The sequence below is a fragment of the Myotis brandtii genome, unplaced genomic scaffold (genome assembly GCF_000412655.1).
Source record: "Myotis brandtii unplaced genomic scaffold, ASM41265v1 scaffold406, whole genome shotgun sequence".
Classification (NCBI taxonomy): Eukaryota; Metazoa; Chordata; class Mammalia; order Chiroptera; family Vespertilionidae; genus Myotis; species Myotis brandtii.
In genome coordinates, this window is record NW_005365599.1 from 808,857 (window position 1) to 831,099 (window position 22,243).

Below are 22,243 nucleotides of genomic sequence, written 5' to 3' on the forward strand. Positions count from 1 at the left end.
AAGGCTGGGCTTCGGGCTCTTGCTCTGTGCTAGGGGTTTGCCTAAACCTCTCCCTTCTCCAAGCTCCTTTGCCCTGGGCTTTCCCTCTGGCTGCTGGAGGCAAGAGGGCACATTGCTCTGCCCAGCAAGCACCTCCAGACCAGATGGAGGACCAGCCCACACTTGCTCTGAATGTTTTCCAATAAGGAGTTCTTCCCCTTTGCCTCTTCATCCCTTTCTTTGCCTTGTGTCTTCCACATCGGAGACTTTTCCTTCGCTCTGGGAAAGGACAAGGGCACATTTTCTATAAAAGGTTTGAAAGAAAAGTCTGAAAGAAGCTTTTCAAGAGTATTTTCTTGACAAGATAAAATATTTTCCTCTTGGTATTGAGAGAGCTTTTGCTCTTTTATTTTTGGACAATCCAGTAAATCAAAGGGTCATGTTATTAGCAAAGTGAAATAAAGGACATCTGCAAAGGATGTGAATGGAGGTGGCTGGGGGCAGGTGTGAGGAGGCGGGGGCGTGGGGCAGGCCTGCTCTCACTATAGGGTCCTTGCTTAGTTCTCTTGCGGGAGGTATTTTTTTAATCTTCATAAAAACACTATAAAGTGGGGAGTGTTATCCCCATCTTACAGATGAGAACACTGAGTTCCAGGGGTGAGTTCACATAAATGCAGGCCTGGAATGCAACCCAGCTCTGTGCTCTTAACCACAATAGTAGCCTTTTCACACATTTTCTTTAAAAAAAATATATATTTTTTTTATTGATTTTAGAGAGGAAGGAAGAGGGAGAGAGAGAGAAACATCAATGATGAGAGAGAATCGTTGATTGGCTGCCTCCTGCACATCCCACACACACAAGAGACTGAGCCCTGGCCGGAAGTCGAACCATGACCTGCTGATTCATAGGTCAACATTAAACCACCGAGCAACACCAGTTGGGCCTTTTCACACATTTTCTGTCAGTACCCTGCACCCAGTGGGTGCTTAACGGAGTTAGAATATAGGTGATGGAGAACAGTGAGGAATTTTAAGTTATTTCTAGAGAAAAGTTCTATACCAAAAAAGCAAGCTTTGGGTGTCCTCTAAATTTTCCAGATACTTGTTTGAATTGCCTCCTTTCCATCAAACGAGACAACATATTTATCTAGAACACTGCATGGATTACCATTGTAGGAATTTAGGGAACGTGATTGCTCGTGATGCCCTCATTTCCTCCATCCCTTAAGGACTTTGGGGACACCTGTTCCTTCCCTGCCCCAAGGAAGGGAGGAAGAATGGAAGGAAAAAGGGAAGGAAGGAAGAAAAGCTGGGAGGCAGAGAGGCAGGGATGCAAAGTAATAAAGGGCAAAAAAGAAGACCAGCAGACAAAGGGGCGGGACGGCTGGCTCGCATCTGAGCACAGGGTGGCTGCGGAGGTGTTTGGGTTGTAAAGTCCACAAAGGTTTTACTGAGGAAATTCAGCTCTGACCCCCTCCTGCTTAACAAGGACCAGCCAAACAATTCCTGTTACTTCTGCACCCTCGGTAATTTATAAGGTTCAAACTGGAAACAGACCCCACTGCTGCCGCCCACCACCATCCTGCCTTTAAAAGCAGCAAGGAGAAAAGAATGCCGCTGGGGAGGGAGAGGTGAGAGGAAGCAGGTACCCCGCCACCATCCTGCCTTTAAAAGCAGCAAGCCGCTGGGGAGGGAGAGGTGAGAGGAAGCAGGTACCCAGAGGAGCAGGAAGGAGTTAACTCATTAATCCCCACACCAACTTAAGAGCAGGTACCATTTAATGGCCCCAAAGCAGGACACCGTGAGGTTTCCTTCATGCAAGAGCAGGGCTGTGACACACATATGGGACCGGGCAGGGGTCCCTGGAACCACGATGCCTCTTATCTAACAGCTGGGAAACGGGGTTACTTCCTGAACCAGGATACCGAGTGAGTTTAGTCTAGAAAGGTCATTCCAAAGAGACAGATTTCTGAGCACTTTGCTTTAATGAGTAAAAAAAGGCCAGTAAGGTTCATTGGAGTACGATTTGCAGTGTAACTCTGCCCCACTGTGAAATGATCAAGGTACAATTTCAAAGTTGCAACAGTAAGGCCTGGCATTTTTCCCAGCAAAGCAAGGTCTGTCTAGAAGATCCTTATTTTCTATGCAATTTCTCAGAAAAAGAGGAGAGACCAAGATAAGAGTCAAAAAGCAGAGAGAAGGGAAAATGAATTCTTGACATGAGTTCCTCCCTGAGGCTTAAGTTCTTGCTTTTTAAAGGGTTACTTGGACACGAAGCATCAAACATGTCTGAGAAGTTTAACTCCTGACACACGTGTTCCCACTGATACAAGCTCCTCCAAACAGACGTTTTTGAACTTTCTAAAAACAACAACAGAATACACTTCTGAGGCTGAGAACGAGCATGAGAAATTATAGCCTCAGTATTTATTTTGCAAGAAAATCACAAACAACTGAGAGCTGATCATGGGCAGGAGGTGGCCAGCTCCAACTTCCCCAGAGGGTGGCTGGCTGGACAGAGTGGGAGTGAGACTGCAGTTCAGGAGCCACATGTCACCCCGGGTCACACGGGCCATGACGCTCTCTCAGAAAGGGGGAGCTCCGTGGCTAACACACAAAAACATGGCTTTGGATGGACCGTGACCTATAGCCAAGAAGAGCTGAAACATTCGGTGGCAAGAAACAGATCTGACAAAAATGTTGTTCCATTGGTTGGGAGGGGCTAGCTACGTAAGAAAACATTTCTAAGCCCAGATGACATTTTTTGCACGTTCCCAATTCCATAGCGGAATTCACCTTCCCCACTACCTTGGAAGGCAGAGAGATTTCCTCCCAGATGGTGATGCCAAGTGGCAGCGTGCCTGCTGAGTGCTGGCAGCCCCAACCCCACCCCCACCCTCTGCCTCAAGAAAGAGGGGGTGCTCCTGCACACAGGAGTGGCATTGGGGGAAATACTAGGGAAATGAGTGAATTCTCAGAGGGCTGGACATGTGAGTTTAGATAGACTTAGGAGAAGGATTTAAAAAGTCATTTTTACTGCTCCACTGGCATGGCTCAGTGGTTGAGCATTGATCTATGAACCCGGAGGTCGCGGTTCAATTTCCGGTCAGGGCACATGCCCTGGTTGCAGCTCGATCCCCAGTGTGGGGCATGCAGGAGGCAGCAGATCAGTGACTCTCGCTCATCAACAAGTTTCTATTTCTCTCTGCCTTTCCCTTCCACTCTGAAATCAATAAAAATATATTTTTTAAAGTCCTTTTTACTTAAAAAATTGTATCCACAGACCTAATTAAAGGGAAACATTCTAAATTAGGAGGGACCCTCAGAGAAAACACAGTCATAGCTCATGGGTATTGAGTGATCTGAGGAAAGAGAGCGATTTGCAGAAGGTGTCCCAGCTGATTAGGAAGGAGACACAGGGGTCCAAGTCGGGTCTCCCTCTGGGCCAGCGCTCTTCCTGCTATTCTGACACTGCCTCCCTGGGGTCGGGTTAGCCAACTGCTAGAACTGCTTTTAAAACTCAGTTTACAGTGTTTCTGAGCTTACTTTCTTATGCATAAAAACAACGTTATCTGGATCATTAACCGTCATAGTAACTATCTGTGTGGTCACTGTCATCCTTTTACCATTTACACCCTAATCTACAACAAGCTCTCGTTGCTCCTTCCACAAACTCCTCCAATGGAATGTTCTGCACTGACGAAGACGCTCTGCATCTGTGCTGTGCAAAATGCTCGGGAGCCCTAGCCACTTGCGGCTATTAAATCCCTAAACTACAGCTAATGTGACTGAGGAATGGCATGCTAAATTTTAATTTAAGTGGCCACATGGGGCTAGTGGTCACCCCTGGGTCTAATTCTCTAGCTCTTACCTGCCTTGCCCCAGAAGTGACACAGGACATGTTCACTTACCTTGATGGCACAGTTCTAGACAGGTCCCTGGAACATCTACCCAGACATCTCTGATGTCAAACAGGGGAGAATAACAATTGTTTTTAGGTTCTTAAGTCTGAGCCAGTCTTCACATGTCTATAGCTTATTCCTTATCCAAATTTTGTGTGTGAGTCTCCCATTTGAAAACGGTGTATTTTGATTTTATTATTGGGAAAGAAAAAATATTACTGCAATCTACTACATATAAGACAAGTACACAAGGCACGGTCATAGAAAGTGGATTTAGTCAGCGAGCTCAGCCGAAATCCCTAAGCAGCTTATTTCCCAGCCTCCTCTGCCTCGACCCCAGGGCCCTGTGACCAGTGCTGGCCGATGAAGTGTAAGTGAATGTGTCAGTGTCACTTCCAGACCAAGGCAGTTAGGAGCTGGAGAACTAGAGAGCGGCTTCCGCGTCTCCCCTCTCCTGTCCCAGGGCCACAGGTTACAGGTTTCAGAGGGCATGGCCGCGAGATGGAAGAAGGCAATCTTTTGTTGCACAAAACCACTAAGTTTTGGGATTACTCTCGTGTAGCATCTTTAACATCTTCACTGATCACCACAAAGGGGAAATAGCAAATGAGAGCAGAGGGAGGAGAGCGTTTTCAAGTTCGAGTTCTCAGGAAGGGTTTTCTGGATCCAGGGTTTGCCACGGGGCCTTTTGGAATACGCCGGCGCAGGCATGAGGAGACGCATGGCACTGCAGGAAGGTGACACCGTCTGGTGGGAACGCAGGTGTTGGGGTGGGAGGTGCACCGAGCAGTTTGGCTGCTAGTCTTGAAGTGTGGTCTGCAGATTTCCTGATCTTGCTCCCGTGAGTAAAATATAGTCTGGGCAAATATCCCTTATGCATGCATATCTATGTATACATCAGATGCAGGTATTGCTGAGCTCAAATGTAAAAGAGAGGAGGTAAAAGTGAGACCGTATTTTAATGGCTTGTTAATCATAGTTGTTTTGAAACATCATTAAGCTAACACTGCACGCCTATTTAGGCCTAGGCTCATCACTAATAACATGGATGTAATCTCTTTCAAACGCTCAGCGTGAATGCTAATTATTTGGTGACTTCTCATCAGAAGTGATTCCATTACCATTGTTTTTGCTTCCTAACGTGGCTTGAAAAGGGGCAGCCCTGCCATCTCCTCCTGTTTGCCTGCGCTTGGATTATCAGCTGCTCTGCAACCCAGCTTCTTTGTAGCATCTCTTTAAGCCACTTGTCCTTTTGTGAGAGTTAGTTTAGCTAAAACTAAATAATATAATCTGTAAATCCACTTAACGGAGAACAGGAAAAGTGAGGGGTACATGAACGGGCAGCGAGGTCCCCACTGCTAGCCCTCCATGCGTGGAGGTCTCCTGTCACTGTTTGCCCGACACGTGGGCTGAAGGTACCACTGTCCATCCCAATATTAAACACCAGGAAAGCTTGGTTTCTTTCCTGTGCCTTTTTGAGATGGAAACAAACATTAAGAGCCTCTAGTATGTTCTTCCAGGGTGGAATTTCTTGTATTTCCCCTGTCAGCAGCTTGCAGCCCACTTTGGAGACTATTCTAGCAGAATGACAGGAGGCGAGGGAGGGACTATGAGGTTGGGTCAGGCTGTGGAAGAGGAGGAAATGGAGCTTGAACTCTATACCATAGGAGATGGGACCCTTGGATGGTTTTTGAGAAGGGAATATATGATCAAGGAGACATTAGTAAAACCTGGGCTTCTCATTCTCACTGCGGCCAATATTGATAACCAGCTGCTGATAAACATGGACAGAGCCTATTTCCACTCAGGTGTGGGCGGGTGGTCGCCATCCAGGCAAGGGGCGGGGGGGACCCCGGCATAGCCTCTGGGCTCTGGAGGATCCCCCACAGAGAGAAGTGCCCTCTGCCTCCAGTGAAGGGAAGGTCTGCTCTCTTGGACAAATCGAATTTCCCCACCTCAGCCACTTGAGGAAGAAGTTACTGGGGAGTCTCATTTCTTTGTCACACATACCCCTTCCTGAAAATAGCCTTATTTCTCTAAAGAGATTTTTAAAAAATCTACTGCGTGGAGCAGGGGGAGACACAAACCTTTATTGCTAAATGGAAAAAAAGAGAGAAAAGGAAAACCATTTCCTTTCTTCTACACCCCTTCTCATTCCCCCACCCTATTCCATATAAATTCAATTTGACAACCCTGCTAATTGGATAAACGCAGCTCCTGCTCTCCTAGAAGGCATTCCCTCTGCTTTTTGTGTTTTGTTTTTGGAGGGCTCAAAACAGGGCGATTGTGCTGTTCCTTAACACGAATTCCATCTGCTTTATTTCTCCCTCCATTCACCCTCCTCTTGAATATTTATGAAGCCTTCCCTGCTGCTGTCCCCTTTCCACCCCACCTCCACCCCTTCCCCTCAGCCTCCCTCTCCCCACCCGGCTCCAGCCCCCTCTCCCCTTCCCTCAGAGCCGGACAAAAACCTTCCAAATGGCCCCCCCTCCTTGCTTTAGATAAACACAGGCAGTGTCAAGTGTGAGGAGTAGGGGGAGGTGGGATGGGGGTTCAACTGCCAGTCAAGCCCCCGGCCTTCAATGGGGCCCAGGGGCCTACCCTAATCTGCTGCATGCTTGCCATATGGGGGCTGTGTTGCCCCGGGAAACACTAACAGGCAGAACGGAGCTTAATAGAGTCCATATTCATTGTAATGCAGTGAGCTCGCTCAGGCACCACTGCCCCTTCGGTCCGGTTTCATTCTTCTGTTTCCCTCTTTCTTTCTGTTTTTCCTCCCTTTTTCTTTCTTTCTTCCTTTCAAAAGGACCAGGACCGAAGAGAGCAGTAACTTGGAGAGGCCTGGGCTGGCAGGAAGGTAGAGTTGGGGGTTAGGAGTGAGGAGGATGATGGTGGTGTTGGGCTGGGGGTAAGGCTGGTGGGGAGAGGTGAGAAGGGGGAGCTCCCAGGAGGGCAGAGTGGAGTGTGCATCAGCTCAGGGCATGGAGCGTGTGGCTCTGTACGAGTGTGCACGTGCAGGAGTGTGGCAGGTGGGTATGGGCCACCAGGGCCGCGGAGCACAGAAGCCTTTGTATGTACTCAGCCACCTATGCCGGGATATCCCAACACCATCTCTAACCCCAGTCAAGGGCAGGTCACAAAAGCCAGTGACACCTACCTCCCCTAGGGGTCAGGCCAGTGGCTCTGAAGTCACAGGTGGTACAATGGGATGAAACTGGTTGGGCCCTTTCCCTCCTCCGGCTGAGCTGGAGTGGAGGAGGGTGTGCCAGCTATGGTTGACAGCTGTGGTGTGCCACGGCCAAACCAAGGGCATAGGGCCTCTGCCCTGAGTGGGCTTCCCAGCAGACAAAGCCTGGAGTATATCTCCAGGGCTCAAAAGGGAAAGAGGGCAGAAAATGTGAGAAGGGAATGGAGCCCATTTCTCCCTACTTCTCAGAAAGAGTAAAATTGGTAACCGAGATACTAAGGAATTCCTCAAAGAATGAAGAATCCGTTCCCTAAGTTGTGAAACAAAGCTATTCGTTCCATTCTGTGATAGTAAACATCAGAAATTTAGAATCAAGAGAGAAAACAAAAGCTACCACAGCTGAAAGTTTACCCCCATGGGGTATAGTACATAGGAAGAGCTCTACAAGTGGTTTCTGGACAAATCGTATACATGCTCCTGTAGTTTCACTACTGCTGGCCAGGACCCTGAAACTCCCCCCGACTGCCAGCTGCTGCCAGGGTTCAGATGGCGGCAATGGCTTTAGCGGAAAGGCAGTGCCCTGCCTCAGTGATGCCAGTGTCTGTCACTGAGGCCTTTCGTTATCTGCCCTGTCCTAGGCCAAGGCCAGGCAGCCTAGGTCAGATGAACCCGCTCAAACCAAGCAGATTCTGTGCTCGCTGTGGTTGGTTTTCTGCCCTCCAAACTTGATACGTCCTTAACCTCACTGGGATGCATCATAAATCAGTGGTTTCCTAAGTTCAACCCAGGGGGAACCAACTGTAGGTGAGTATATGAAAGTTCTTGTAATTTTTCTTTGTTTCTATTTTTATCTTGATTTTAGGGCCCTATACCCAACCAACCCTGCAGGAGATGGTGGCCTGGATTCTCCAGAACCAGGTGCAATGTCAATTCCTGGCTCTGAAACCTAAATAGCATTTGGTTATCTGAAATGCCACCCAGAAACCTGCCTCAGCACCACCTCCACTGACATCCATTAGGGACCCACAAAAGCAGCAATGCCTCCTCCCTGAGAGCTCCAAAGCGGAGCAGACGTACACCCGAGCAGGGTCCTACAGGGCTGGCAGCACTGAGCCTCCCTGCAGGAGACGCCTTCCCTTCCCCCTCTTCCTTCCCCTCCAACTTCTTCTTTCTGTGCAGTCTATCTATTCCCAGCTGTTTCGACCCCAGCATGCTGCATGTGTCACAGAGGAGTGCCCCACAGGAGCGAGTGGGGACACCTGGAGCTCCACTGCCAGTGCCAGCGCCAGCACAGCCGAGCTCTTCCTGCAGCCAGCACTTGGTCAGCAATCTTACCTCCGATGTGCACCACGCGGGTGAGAGCCAGGATGGCTAACTCTTAAAGAAGCAGGGACAGCTACTCTGGTCTAGACCAAATGCCTGCCTTTCATTGCACTGCTGAGAATACCCACTAATGACCTGCTTATAAAAACATATACATGAACTCATCTACTCTGTTGTCCATACAACCATGCTGATAATCACCTCCCACTCAGCTGCTCCCACTTGGACTCAACCCTGTCTCCTGGCTCCCCTCCCCCACCCCTGACTCCCTACCCCAGGATCGGGTCAGTCGCGTGGTCGCTGACTCTGGTGTCAGCAGCCAGAGAGACACAACGCAATGCAAAATCTACACGTATCATTTAAAAATGTCTAGAAGCCACATTTAAAACACAAGTGAAAATAATTTTAATATATTTTAACACAATACATCTAAAAAAGTAGCATCTCAACATGTAATCAATACAAAAATTATTAGTCAGGGCCTCTTATATTTTGTTTTATACTAAGTCTTCTGAATGTAGTGTTTATATTTGTTACACACCCCAATTCAGACCAGCCACATTTCAGGTGCTTGCAGCTGGTGTACTGGACAGTGTAGGTCCAGTGACCTCAAACTGGCTCCCTGTCTCTCTCTTCTCCCCATCTACTCAGCCTCCACATTGCCACCTACCTTCTTTCTAGAATATCAAGCACAACCAAGCAGTAAAAATTATAAATGGGCAGCTACCATTCACTGAGCAAGCACCTCCTGCAGGGCATAACCCACAACTCAGCTCACAATGGCCCTGTAAGGTAGGCACATGACCAACCCATTCTATAAATGAGGACGTGAAAGCCCAGGGTGACGAGTCTGTCTAAGATCACACAGACGGCAAATCAGAGCCAGGATCTGAACCAGGTCCACTTGACTTTAAACCCTTTGTCTTTTCACTCTAGCATACTTCTTTAAGGAAATTATGGCATAATAATTGAACCATTAAGCAGCCATTAAAAATGATAATCATAAAGATCAAGTGGCCACATGAAAAATGTTTAAAAGATGTTAAGGAAAAAACCCCCATAGATCTCATTTTGTAAAAAGCAGGTAAGCAGCTGAGTGAGACCTAGTAAGGAATATGAAACAAATAAAAGCAGTGGATTTTAAAATGTGAAATAATTATGAATGATTTTTCCCCTTTTGAGATAAGTTAAAAACAAACAAGCAAATAAGCTAACAGACCCCCTTTGATTACTCCTCAACTGAGCATGAATAAATAATAAAGAGGTAATATGCAAATTAATCCTCATGCCATCACGCCATCACAAGATGGCTGCGCCCACAGCAGAGGTGGGGTTCCTGTAACACAAGAAGGTTGTGCCCACAGTGGAGGTAGGGTTCCCGTAATGAGCTGTAAGAAGTGATCAGCATGGACCTGAGGCTGCGTGTCGCCGGGGCGGGGGACCTGAGGCTGCGCCCCCCGCCTAGCGGGGCTTGACGGTGGTGGGGCTGGCCAGGTCTGGATCTTGCCCAATGGGGTTGGGGCCGGCTGGGTCTGGGTCTTGCGCGATTTCGAGGTGCGCACAGGTGAGCGGGGACTTGACTCTGAGTCAAGCAGCGCTCCCAGGACTCTGACAGGAGGAAGATTTTCATATACATTTTACTAATTTTCTTTCATCTCTGACATTTCTATTATAGAGAAAGGGCAAATAGCAATATTAAAATATTTCCTCTAATTAAGCCCCTTTTAATGTGCATGAATTTTGTGCACCGGGCCACTAGTGAATAAATAAAGTTCTAACTCCTTTGCACAACCCTCCAGGTTCTTTGAAACTGGCTGTAGTCCACCTTCCCCATGTCTTCTTCCCACAAGCCCTCAAGTCTGGGCACACAGCATTTTCACGCCTTCTCTTCCTTCTACCAGGACCATCTTCTCCTTCACCCTCCATCCCTGGGAACTCTGATGCTCCCGGGACTGCTCCTCATGCCAGTTTCCACAGCACCTTGCAGACCTCCCACATTTCCACAGTGACCTATGGATCTGACCACGTGTCTGTAATGGCCTCTTATCTCTTCCCTCTTACCCCCATGATGAACTTCCTGAAGGCAGGGATGTGTCAACCCAGCACCTCAAAAAGCATTGGCACATCCTAGGGGCTCAGTGTTTGCTGAACTGAAGGGTTTGTTCATATTAGAAATCCAGGGTTCAGAAGAGATGTTAACCTGAACCATGGACGTACAGGAGGGACACATGGAGACACATTGTTATCAGTGGGGGATCTGGGGGAGGGGGTTTCCTAGAAGGAAATGACTGTAACTGTGGCTTTTATTTTTCAAAACCAAATGGCCCCTCGGTCAGTATAGGCAGCCCTGGAAGGAGGGGCCTAGTGGCCTGAGGGAGGTCAGTGTCCCTGCAGGTGCTCCTATGGTTTGGGGTTTCATTCAAGGACCTTTTTTGTTTTCCTTCTTATGTCTTCTCCCAGAACAAACATCCAACTAAGCTTGAGACTTGGGGCTTCCTGCAGCCACTGGACTGTGGGCAATCTAACCTAGGACTATACCATGATTAGGTTATCACCTGGCCAGCGTGAACCTGAGCTTTCGGCCAGGGTGGGAGGAGGAGAAATAAGAAAGTCACTGAGTGAGAGAGAGCAGGGGAGGGTAGGATGGATGAGAGCAGAGAGCTCCTCCTTTGTGCCACACCCAGTGCTGGGGGCTTCACATACGTTGTCACTTCCATCTTCACAGCCCAGGGAGCATTACTGTCCCACTTTACAGGTGGGGAAAGAGATTATCAAAACCCTCCTTGATGCTTTATCACATAAGGATTTTAGGACACATTTCAAATTTTTGTTATAGACATAGTTCTCTGCTGAGTGACAGTGTTGGGACTCAGCAGGATCGGGAGCCTGGGGCTTGGACACGAGCTCCGCCACTTCCACCCGGGATAGAAGGTGGCTTTGGGCAAGTCACTGAATCTCTGAGTCTCAGTTTACTCTGCAAAACGAGAATGATACACCTGTTTTGCAGAGCTGCTTAAAAGAGTTGATAGGATTACACGTGAAAGCAGCCTGGCACATAGCAGTGATGCAATTTGGGGAAACAGTTGTCATGGAACTTGACCATGAGCCATTCACCTGAGGGCTAATTTCACACAAGGCATTGCCACCTGGTGTGCTTTTAATGTCCCTTAAGACAAAGGCACATTGCATTTTAACAACTCCAGACACGTATGATATCATCTCTCTGCTCATTGTTCCTTATAAACTGTACAAAATTAAGCAATGGCCTGGTTCTGTTGCCCTACACACATGCATCAAAAGTTCAAGAAATATTTGTTGAAAGAAAGCAGGAACACCTGCATCCTATAGTGTTTTACAGACCCTCAAGTAGCCCGGGGACCCTCTCAATTTCCATCCAACACTAGTCAACATTTACATCACTTAAGCTAATAACCTCTCCCCACCACCAACCCCCACCCCGTTTATGCCCTCTCCACACTCATTTGATGATGATAATAATCATAATTTCTCCATAGTGCCTCTACTTGTTTGGAGAGAAAGAGGAAAGATCCCATCAAGCAGTAGGTCGTCTGGGACAAGAAGTTATGAATTGTTTATAGAAAGGAAAACACCCCAGTCTGTCCCTGACCCTCACTCCCAGCCCCGAAAGGAGCTCACCTCCGACTTCATCAGTGAAGGTACAAAGCCACATCCAATCTACCCGCTCTTTCCCACACACCTGTTTCCAATTACAGCCTCTGGCCAGGGCTACCTCCAACAGGTACACAAGGAAGTAAACTGGTAACAGGGACCGCAAAGAAAACGGAGCACCACTTCCCGGCACTCTGGTGCTCACGGTTAGCAGAAGGTCCAATGCAAAAGGAATTCATTTGAGTGGTAGACAGCACAAGTAAGGTCCAGAAACACACCTGACCCAGGGCCTGAGCAGCACTTCAGGCAGATCCCAACACCTTACAGCCCTATCTCTTAGGACAGTGGTTCTCAACCTTGGCTGCACATTAGAATCACCTGGGAACCTTCTTAAAATCCTGATTTCTGGGCCTCATCCTCCGGAACTTCTGTTAGGATGAGGCCCAGAAATCAGGATTTTAAGAAGGTTCCCAGGTGATTCTAATGTGCAGCCAAGGTTGAGAACCACTGTCTTAGGACAAAGGAAACCGATCCCACTTGCGATCCCTGCGTGAACACATGCCTGACTATCGTAAGCAGCTCAGGGAGCAGAAGTCTGGGCACGGACCACCTGACAGGGCCCACTGAAAGCAACGGGAAGAAGCAGGTGTATTATCCCAGGTAGCAAGGATCTGGGATGTAACATACACACAACCAGAGGGGAGGCATTTTCCCCAGATCATCCACGCTCGTACAGAGGGGGGCAGGGACACAGAGGAAGTCTAGGCACAGTTCCCCGTCCTTGAAGACCTTGGAACCTAGTGAACGTGCAGCTCTGCCACACCTTTCCATTGCACCGAAATTAAAATGCGGCATGGCCTGGAGAAAAGATCAAAGTCAAAGATAAACTGCAGGTTTTACCAAGTACAGGCAAGGAACCAGCCCACTGGGGAAGGCATCAGAGGAATGACAAAATGAACGTGTCACACACTGGGGCACACACCCCTCGGCACAGGCCAGTCCTCCCACACAGCCCTTTCCAAAGGCCTAAAAGTATCCTCCTATCACCCAGGTTCCTCCCTAGCAAAGTCCTGGGAGACTCATCAAAGAACATCAGTGAAGGCAGGACAAAGGCAGCCGTGAACAGGAGCCTCTGAGGACCTCCGAGGCCTCAGCTCTCACTGTCACTTCTCACTATATAGTAACTTACTTGTTAACAAGTCTCTCTCCTGGACACAGAGTAGATACTCAATGAATGTTTGCTAAGCTGTGAAGACCTACCTCCAAAATCATTTCCCAGCCTAACCCTGTGTAGTCCTGGAAGTCTGGGTGGCTCCCCCTGCAAAGCAGGACAGTGAGCGGAAGGCGATGTGTCTGCCGGCTCCTCCCTGTCGCCCTCAGGGACCTGGCTTAGGTTCTCCTTCAGTGGAGGAGGCAGGAGGACACAGCTCTCCCTGCTGGAGCATCCAAGCCGGGTGGCGGGGAAGGAGTGCGGAGAGGTGGGCACGGAGCAAACTTGCTCTGCTCCGCAGGCAGCCCCAGCACCTGCTCTCTGCGAGGCAGCGGTTAGGGCCCAGCTCTGTCCCCCCGGAGGCCTGCCCGTCCCCCGGGAACACACCATCACAGGAATTATCACAGTTGGCCGAACTGTCAGGCCAGTGGTTCTCAACCTTCTGGCCCTTTAAATACAGTTCCTCATGTTGTGACCCAACCATAAAACTATTTTCGTTGCTTCTTCATAACTGTAATGTTGCTACTGTTATGAATCGTAATGTAAATATCTGATATGCAGGATAGTCTTAGGCGACCCCTGTGAAAGGGTCGTTCGACCGCCAAAGGGGTCAAGACCCACAGGGTGAGAACTGCTGTGCTAGGCCAAGGGCTGCAGGGACTGGGAACGGACCTGATCTTATTCACAAAGGCATCGTTAGCCTTAACACAGTTCTCGGTAATTCAGCAAATTCCTGTTGAGTGAACAAATAAGGACCTGAGACACAAAGGTGAAAGGTCATGGCAGAGACGAGCCGAGCGGGAGCTGTAGTCATATAGTAAAAAAGGGAGCTTTTTCTTAGTACAAGTTGGGCATTTAGGATGCTTTGGGGGTTAAAGACTTACTTTGATGTACTCTGCTAGGTCACATAATGGCCACCAATTCCAATTAAGCTGTCACCTGCGGTCATTTTCTATGCCCCTTCCTCGTGGTGATTAAGCTGCCAATGGCACCAGGCCCACGCCCTCACCCTCCGCATGACTCAAACCAGTCTCAGGTGCTGGGACCCAGAATGAATGGAGATCAGGCTGCTGCTTCTTGCCTGTCTGGTTCTGGGGCTGATTCAAATGTCAGGCAAAACTGCCTCTAACCCCAGTACCCCAGTACCCCAGCATGCCAGCACCCACACTCCAACCCCCAACAGGCTCATGCATGCGGGCAGGAAATCTGAAGCATTCAAGCGAAAAGCTAAGCCTTGGGGTAACATGACGGAACTGCTGAAGAAGGCAGCCCAGGAGCTGGTATGCGACTGCGCTGAAGGGACCATACCTCTCCTGGACTTTCCTGCAAGCGAGAAACCTCACCCGGGACTTCAGGAGCTACCCCACTGACATAGGACACCGCCACCTACCTCACAGGGATGTCGAAGGAAAACAGATTACATTAGTCAACGTCCAGAGTGATGACGGCACAAAGGCACAAAGCAGCTGTTCAATACAGGACAGCCGTGCGTCTCATTTGAATAGCCCCTTCAGAGGTACTTTTAGGAGCACCCCGTATTTTCATTAGTCTGATCCTTATTGCAGATTTATTCCTGGTATTTCAACAAAAGAGGTTAGAGAATAGGTGATACCTCCGGGGCCAGACACCCATCCAGCTTCCTGCTCTGGGCCTCACTGCCTCTAGGACACAGACACGCACACGTGCAGGCCTACGTGTGCTCCCGGCAATCCGCTCCAGCTCCAGCTGGTAAGTGTGCTCTAGAATCATGACAGTTTACTTTCTTTCCCAACTGACCTCATACAAACACACTTTCTTCACCACCTCCCTGACCCCTAAATATACACATTCCATCCCCCACCCACCCTCAATCTTTCTCAATTACAAAGCTCTTTTAAACCAACTAAAACTTAAAATAAATACCAATTTGGAAGCCTGAAGCATGCTTCAGTCCGTCTGTCAGCCTCTGCCTTCTGCTGGAAGCCCCCAACTCCTGTTAGCTCTCCCCGACTTGTGAAGCGCAGTGGCCTGGGTGCACGGGCGGGCACACGCAGGGAAAACAAACACGTGGACGCTTGCCAGCACCTCTATTTATAGCAGGAGCAAAGTGTGGGGATCCGGACAGGCTGGGGAGGGAGGGTCAGGACCAGAGGGGCGGGGATAATGCTACCCACTGCTCCAGGCTGGCTCCACCAGCTGCAGAGGGTCCCCTGCTGAGGTCTGCCTTTCCCAGGTGCAACCCATTCTGCTTATGACTAACACAAGAATGGTGCTGCAGGGAAGCGCATCTCTAAGCGAAGAGAGCCTGCTATCTTGCTCATTACTGTAGCCCCAGCATCTGTCACATCACAGTGCTCGGCACATAGTAGGACTGCAGTAAGTATCTGTTGATTAAATGAATACATGAGCTTCCCCCCCCGCCACCCCCTGCTTACCCCACAAGGCTACAGATGGAGGAGAGGGAGTAGGTGGAAGGGAGGTGAGGAATGCCTAACAGTGGTTCTAGCCTGACCTGTGTGGCTCAGTGGTTGACCACTGACCTTTGAACCTAGAGGTCCCCGGTTCGATTCCCTGTCAGGGCACATGCCCGGGTTGCAAGCTCAATTCCCAGTGGGAGGTGTGCAGGAGGCAGTTGGCCAATGTCTCGCTCTCACAGAAGTTTCTATCTTTCCATCCCTCTCCCTTCCTCTCTCTCTAGAAAAAGCATATTTTAAAAAAGGAATACTTCTAAAAGCCTACAGGATGTTAAAATGTGCTAACAAAAACAATTTCAGGAAATGCAATGCTAAGAAAAGGTAATTAGATTTTTTTCACTGCAGGCCTTTTCAGAGCCTTTAAAATGTGATTTTGCATCATGAATCACCAAGAGGGGGACAGCGTATGCACTGAAGCCTGAACTCACTTAACCACAGGCCTGGACTTACTTGACCACAGGCCTGGACTTATTTGACCACACTACTCTTTTTTCTCAGAGTACCATTAGTGAGGGGAATTTCATCAAATACACTTTGGGAAATGGTGGCCTAAGAGGTTCCTGGAGAATATCCCAAAAGCAATTTGTAAAACAGCATGATCCCATTTTTGCAAATAAAAAATTACATATAAATATGTGGTATATAGTTATTTGGATTGTCATAGGAAAATATCAAGAGACACTTAAATGTTAACGTCAGCTATTTCTGAAGATTAGGGGATTTGCACTTTTTGTATTAAACATTTCAGGGATACTCAAAGTGGGTATGTTATCACTTATGTAATTAAAAAGGCAAATTTGAAAGAAAAAAAAAAGAAGCTATCCCCAAATATTATTATGTCATCACACACTATTTTAACATCCCACAGGCATGAAGGCCTTATTTCCCAACAACCCCCTGGGCCAAAAAAGCGTCACTCATTGCCCATTATCCCATCTGAACATTTTCCTGCTTCTCTCTCTAACAAATAACTGCTCTGGATTGTGACAAACACCTCCCCCAATTCCAAGATTTTGTTGCTTCCACAAAATATGGACAGGTGTTTTAGAAAAAATGAAAACACATTTAATATTCTGTTAATAACCTTTACAAATCAAACTACTTTGTTAAGTAAGTTGTATAAAATATTCATCAAGTACTTAGTTTGCTGAAATGATCATGTTGGGCATATTAACATTTAAAGACTGCCTTTTTCCCTGCTAAATTAGTAACTACCTAATTTAACTGATTTGTAAATGTAATTAAAAGCCATTGAGATTTAGTGAATGTAACATACCAGGTTTGGTCACAATGTGAAACTAAGGCAAATATCGAGAACTGGAAGAAATAATCGATTGTAGCACAAAACAAAGACTTTGACCATCTGCTGAGTTACTATGTGTGAGACAATTCATGCATTGTCTTGTCTCACCTCTAAACAACTCTGTGAAGTAGGTAGCATTGTCATCCCCATTTTACAGATGCAGAAATTGAGGCTTACAGAGATGAAACATCTTGTTCAAGCAAAGGATTCAAAGCCAGGGCTGCCTGCTTCCCCTGCCTATTGGTGTCCTTGGTAGATCCAAGCAGATACACAATGAACTGTTTTCTAACAAAGGAACTGAGCCTGAAAACAGTCAGTCTGAACTGGAATCATGTTCTAGCTACCATATTTCAGGAGGGACTGGGTTGGCAAGTCCCACAATGCACAGTGCGTCCAGCTCCTGAAGATGTGCTGTTCCCCACCCCGCCCAGAGTCAGTCCTGAGGTCCGAGTTCTGAAATCCCACCCAAAAGTTGGTAGCAGCACTTTGAGTCTGGATTCAAGTTATATGCACCAGCACATATAAGAGACAATAAAATTCTTCCATTTCTGAATCTGGCCTCTCTCATCTTCCTTCTGTTCTTACACAAGGATTAGGAGGTAGGTTCTCAACTCTGGCTGCATAGAAGAATCATTTGTGGACACCAAAGCACACCAGTGCTTGGGCAGCCCCACAGGCAAATTAAGTTACAACCTCTGGAGGTGCGGCCCGGGCATCAATCAGTGTTTTTAAAATTCTTTCCTGGAAACCGTGATGTGTCGCCAGGGTTGGGAAGCAGCATGGGGTGCCTCTGCCGTGGACCTGGGGTCATTTTGATTAGGAATGTCTACCTCTGCCAGACATGCCCTGATTGCATTGGATACCATGATTGGAACGGAGAGTTTTGCATAAAAATGGTCCCGACTATATTATTTTGAAGAAATTCTTGTCATTCTTAAAGCTATATATTTTTAGTTTCACACATTTATTTTAAGAAATAAAACATTTTCTCAAAGCTTCTCTCAGATTTCCCCAGATATTTTCTGGACTTTTAGATTCCTCGTTTTCTCCTCTTCACATAAAAATAAAGACAAAAACCCAAGCAGAAGCCACCACAGGCCCAACAGGCCCAAGAGCAGCAAAGGAAACACAAACAGGTCCCTGGACCTGTCACCCCTGCTGACTAAGGCCACCAACTTCTGGGTGGTTCGCAGGAGCCTAGAGGTTTTCCAAGCATATGCACATTTAAGGCTTGCACATCAAAACCTGAAATGCCATCAGCTATTTCCTTAACAAAGCCAGGCAGTCTGCAGGGGCTCAGGGACCACCGGGAAGTGAAGCAGGTGTGGGCCAGCCAGGGGTCCCAGGTCCCACCACCTCACACCAGAGGGCTTTGCCACCACTTGATGGCTTTTTGACATCCCAAAGGGTTAACAGCTCAGCCCCTAGCTTCCGGCCTTCCCTAAGGAGTCCCTGTTCAGTTGGGTCCCTCCTGCGGAGGAGACAGCTTCCCCCACCCCCCTCAGAGGCTTGGGTCCCACCCAGCCCCTCCCCGCTCTGCGGCCCTCCCACTCCAGGAATGAAGCTGCCGCTGCCCAACATATACCCAGACTGGTTTCATCTCCTTCCAAATCCATTTTGTGTCTTAACTTCTGCCAAGAATAAAAATTAAAACACTCACACACACATCGTGCGAGTATGGGAGGGGAGGACAGGACTGAAGTTTTAACTGAAAAAGACCAGGCAGGGAGTGGGAGTGCCCCCGGGGTCTGCGATGTCCTGCCTGAGGCCCCTGCTGGCTACACACAAGGTCAGATCTAAGGGCAAGTGTTGGCAGCACCTCCCCTCATGTTCCTCGGACGCCCCCTTCCACCCTCACCTCTGCCCAGAGGGACACAGAGCAGCCTGAGCTGCCAGTGCTGCAAAGGCCGGAAGCGGACTGCATTCCCCACACTTGGAGGGCCTGCTCCTTGCCAACCCCAAAATGAATAAAACAGCACTTGGGATGGCATGCGGGCCCTGGCAAAGCAGGTGGCTCCCAGGCTGCTCGTGGCCACCCAGAAAAACGGGTCTGGAGCTGGGGCCTCCGTCCTCAGAGTCCTGTCCCACCACACCTAGGGCAGGCAGAGACCTGAGACAGCAGCTCCGACCCGGCTCTCCCGTTCTCGCCGACCCAACCACTCCCCTCCCGGGGAAACCAGGAGCCCCTGCCCTGCAGAATGACCACACCCAACGCCTCGCCCACCCAGGACCCTGCAGCGTTCAGACGATGGCCCCTTACTCAGCTCTGAATTCCACCAATTGCCCCGTTTTCTCCCCAAATGCTGAACTAAGTCCTCACAGTCCTTAAACCTGCTGCCCAGGTGGACCCACCCCTCATGGAGTCAACTTGCCTTACCAGTCAATAAGCACTTATTGAACACCACTCCGTACCAGGCTCTGGGAATCCAAAGATAAAGTTCAAGCGTTCTCTACCAGCTCAACACCGGGTAGGGCGCAGCACAGGCACATCTGGGTGCCCTGTGGAACCATAGCGAATCGAGCCGAGTGTCCTGGGCGGGGGTTCTGTCCTTCCCAGGCCGCTGAGGAGGGGTGGGGAGACTGGAGGACACACTGCTTAGCAAAGGGTAGCCTGGTGGCATCCGTCCCGGTCCCATCTGGCACACACAGCATAGCAACGAAGACAAAGCGGTACTTTAAAAGCCCTTCTGTTTGCCTTGATAATGGTTGAATCTGGGTGATGGGTACATTGGGTTTGTGATACTCTTCCTTCAGCTTTTGTGTGTTTGAGCTTTTAGATAACAGATAATAATGAATTTTCCCCCAATAGGATAACTAGAACAAGATCCTCCCAAAGCTTCCTAATCTTACACCAACTTCCAAACCGCCCCCCCACCACCACCACCAATCACCCACTTAACCAACATCTTCTTTTTAAAGAATTAGTCTCTTTAATGTTGAAAGTATTACAGATGTCCCTTTTTGCCCAGTGTCTTCTTAGCTAGGCCAAATAGCACTGTCAGGCAGGTTTCAGGGGGTGCCCTGGTTCTGGTGGGGAAGGGTGGTGTACCCCCTCTTTGACCTTCAAATGCTCCCCAGTGATGGGACAAAGAGGCCACCCCACCCCTGAAAGGAGACTGTTGGCCACAGCCAGAGATCCCGAGGGGCCTTCTCCCTGGCTCTGCCTCAGCGTCCGGAGCAGCGGGCTGCCTCCAGGCCCCCTGCCTCCTTTACAGCTTCCCTGTCCTGGCTTCCCTGTCCCTGATGGGCCTCCCGGGGCCCTGAGAGTATCTCACCAGCAGGTCCTCCGCTCTGGCTGGCGTTTCCCCGACGGCAGAACCAACCATGTGCACGGGCCCGAGGCCCAGGTGAAGAGCCATCCCTTTGCTCTGGGCCTCCATGCCTCTACCTATGAAATTCTCAAACACTGTAAGTGACCAAACTCTAAGGAGCCCAATCTCCCAAGAACATGGGCTTTCGGGAAATAATTATAAGTCGGCAGCTTATCTAAGCCAAAGTAACAATCATCGTGATCATAATAAGGTGACCATCCAGCACCTACTCTTGTAATGAGAGAACGAAGGGCATGCAATTCAATGTGGAATGGCCCCCTTGCTTGGATCTGAGTGTCTTGAGGGCAGGCGGCTCAGTGCTCAAGAATCTGCTGGCTGAGCAGTTGATAGGCCACTCTTTAATGTTACGGACGTGTCTTTGGGCCCAGGTGGGAAATGCCTGGCGAGCGCGCAGTGCTGCTCTCCGCAGGCTTCCTGATGGGCATGTGGATAACAGCTCAGTGTGAAACCCCAGGTGACCGAAGAGGGGCCGGGTGCAGGGGATCCAGAGTTACAGCGGGCGGCCTTCTTCACACGAGGGGGACAGGCCGGAACTCCCCAGCCCGGGAGGGTAACACACCTCATCTTAGGTGAGATGGGAAGAAAGCAGGTCTCACTGTTGTTCCCCCATCCAGACTGAGGGCCTCTGCACTTCCTGTGTGAGGGAGATTCGTTCTGCCTGCCTGAGGTTCCCTCAGCGGGGCATGTACTCCTCCTCACCCCCTGGCGTTGGGAGCACAGAGAACCTCGTTACTAAGGAGCCCTGCTCCACTGCCACGGAGGCCTGCTTTCTCTGGAGAGCGGAGCAGGTTGGTGGTGGCTGAAACTGGAACCCAATGCTGGTTTCTACGGAGAAGACCCAGCGCACCAGAGCTCCTTCCAGCACAAGCTGATCCTCCCAAAGGAACAAGGCCCACGCTGGCCTCCTGGACATCCGCTCCAACAAGCGGCCACACCGCTGACGTTCGGCATGGCCCCGCTGTACAGAATGCCATCCTTTATGCTGAAGGCAATTTTTTAAATGCGCCACATTTATATTTATATTTGCATTTTATAAATATAAAGGCTATTTATGAAGGTCTTTCTGAGACATCCCCCCTCCCCAAATCAAGAGTAAACAGACATGATTTGTCTGATCACCTATTTATCTTTTGGTTCCGAGAATGTGGGCCCCGCGCCTAGACACACTGCCTGGCATGTACCTACGAAGCCAGCCTGGGATTCTTTCTCAGGACTCTCACTGCACCTCCTGGGGACAGGCTGTGAGGAGGGGACCTGGGGTCAAGGCTGGACTTATCTGTAAGGAACGCGGGGCTCACACTCACACGTGTCGGCTGTTCTCTATCCTCTGCCTCCCCAGACGAACCCAGGCAAGGGCCAAGGCTTCTGGAAGTGCCGATGGTCAGTAATCAATACCTCCCAGACTCTGGAGTTAGACCCAGGAAGCCTAACCTGATTCCAACATTAACAACAGAAGCCAGGACCGCTGGCCTACAGAGTGTCTCCCCTGAAGAGTTTAAAGAGCTTCCAACTCTCCACTGCGTTAGTGCTCACCGTCTCAGTGACAACCCCGGGACAGGTGTTACCAGCCTCCACTCCCTGCCCAGGCTCTGCCGTAGAAAAGAGAACAGAGGCGGATTCCTCCCTTGTGCCCAGACTCTGACTCTGGTTCCCTGGAATGTCCTGTCTCCTAACAGCCTCGGAGGGCACAGATGCCAGAGGCCTGTTGAGATTGTAACGAGTGGCGGCCCAGAGCTCTGTGAGCGTGGTCAGGCCACGGATGGGAGGCAGGCCGGGGGAAGACAGCAAAGCAGAGGAGGAGGAGGAGGTGTGGATCTGGGTCATCGGCATGGAATGTCCACTTCCCGAGGGGCCGATGAGGCTTCCCCCCTCCTCGTGCTGAACTCTGACACACCTGGCTGGTGTCCGTCAGCGTGAGGAGGTA

General features: G+C 49.4%; 1 protein-coding gene across 2 annotated transcripts in view; it reads right to left on the reverse strand.

Annotated features, from left to right (window-relative positions):
- The window catches only part of BOC (BOC cell adhesion associated, oncogene regulated), a 67,147-nt gene that overhangs the window by 36,771 nt on the left and 8,133 nt on the right, over positions 1 to 22,243 (reverse strand). The window contains exon 1 of one of the 2 annotated variants that reach the window (XM_014545395.1): positions 15,134 to 15,220. The exons of the other annotated variant lie outside the window; for it this stretch is intronic. The gene's annotated coding sequence lies outside the window, so the exon portion shown is untranslated. Of the gene's footprint in view, positions 1 to 15,133; positions 15,221 to 22,243 lie in introns of those variants that run through there. 2 annotated transcript variants of the gene reach the window in all.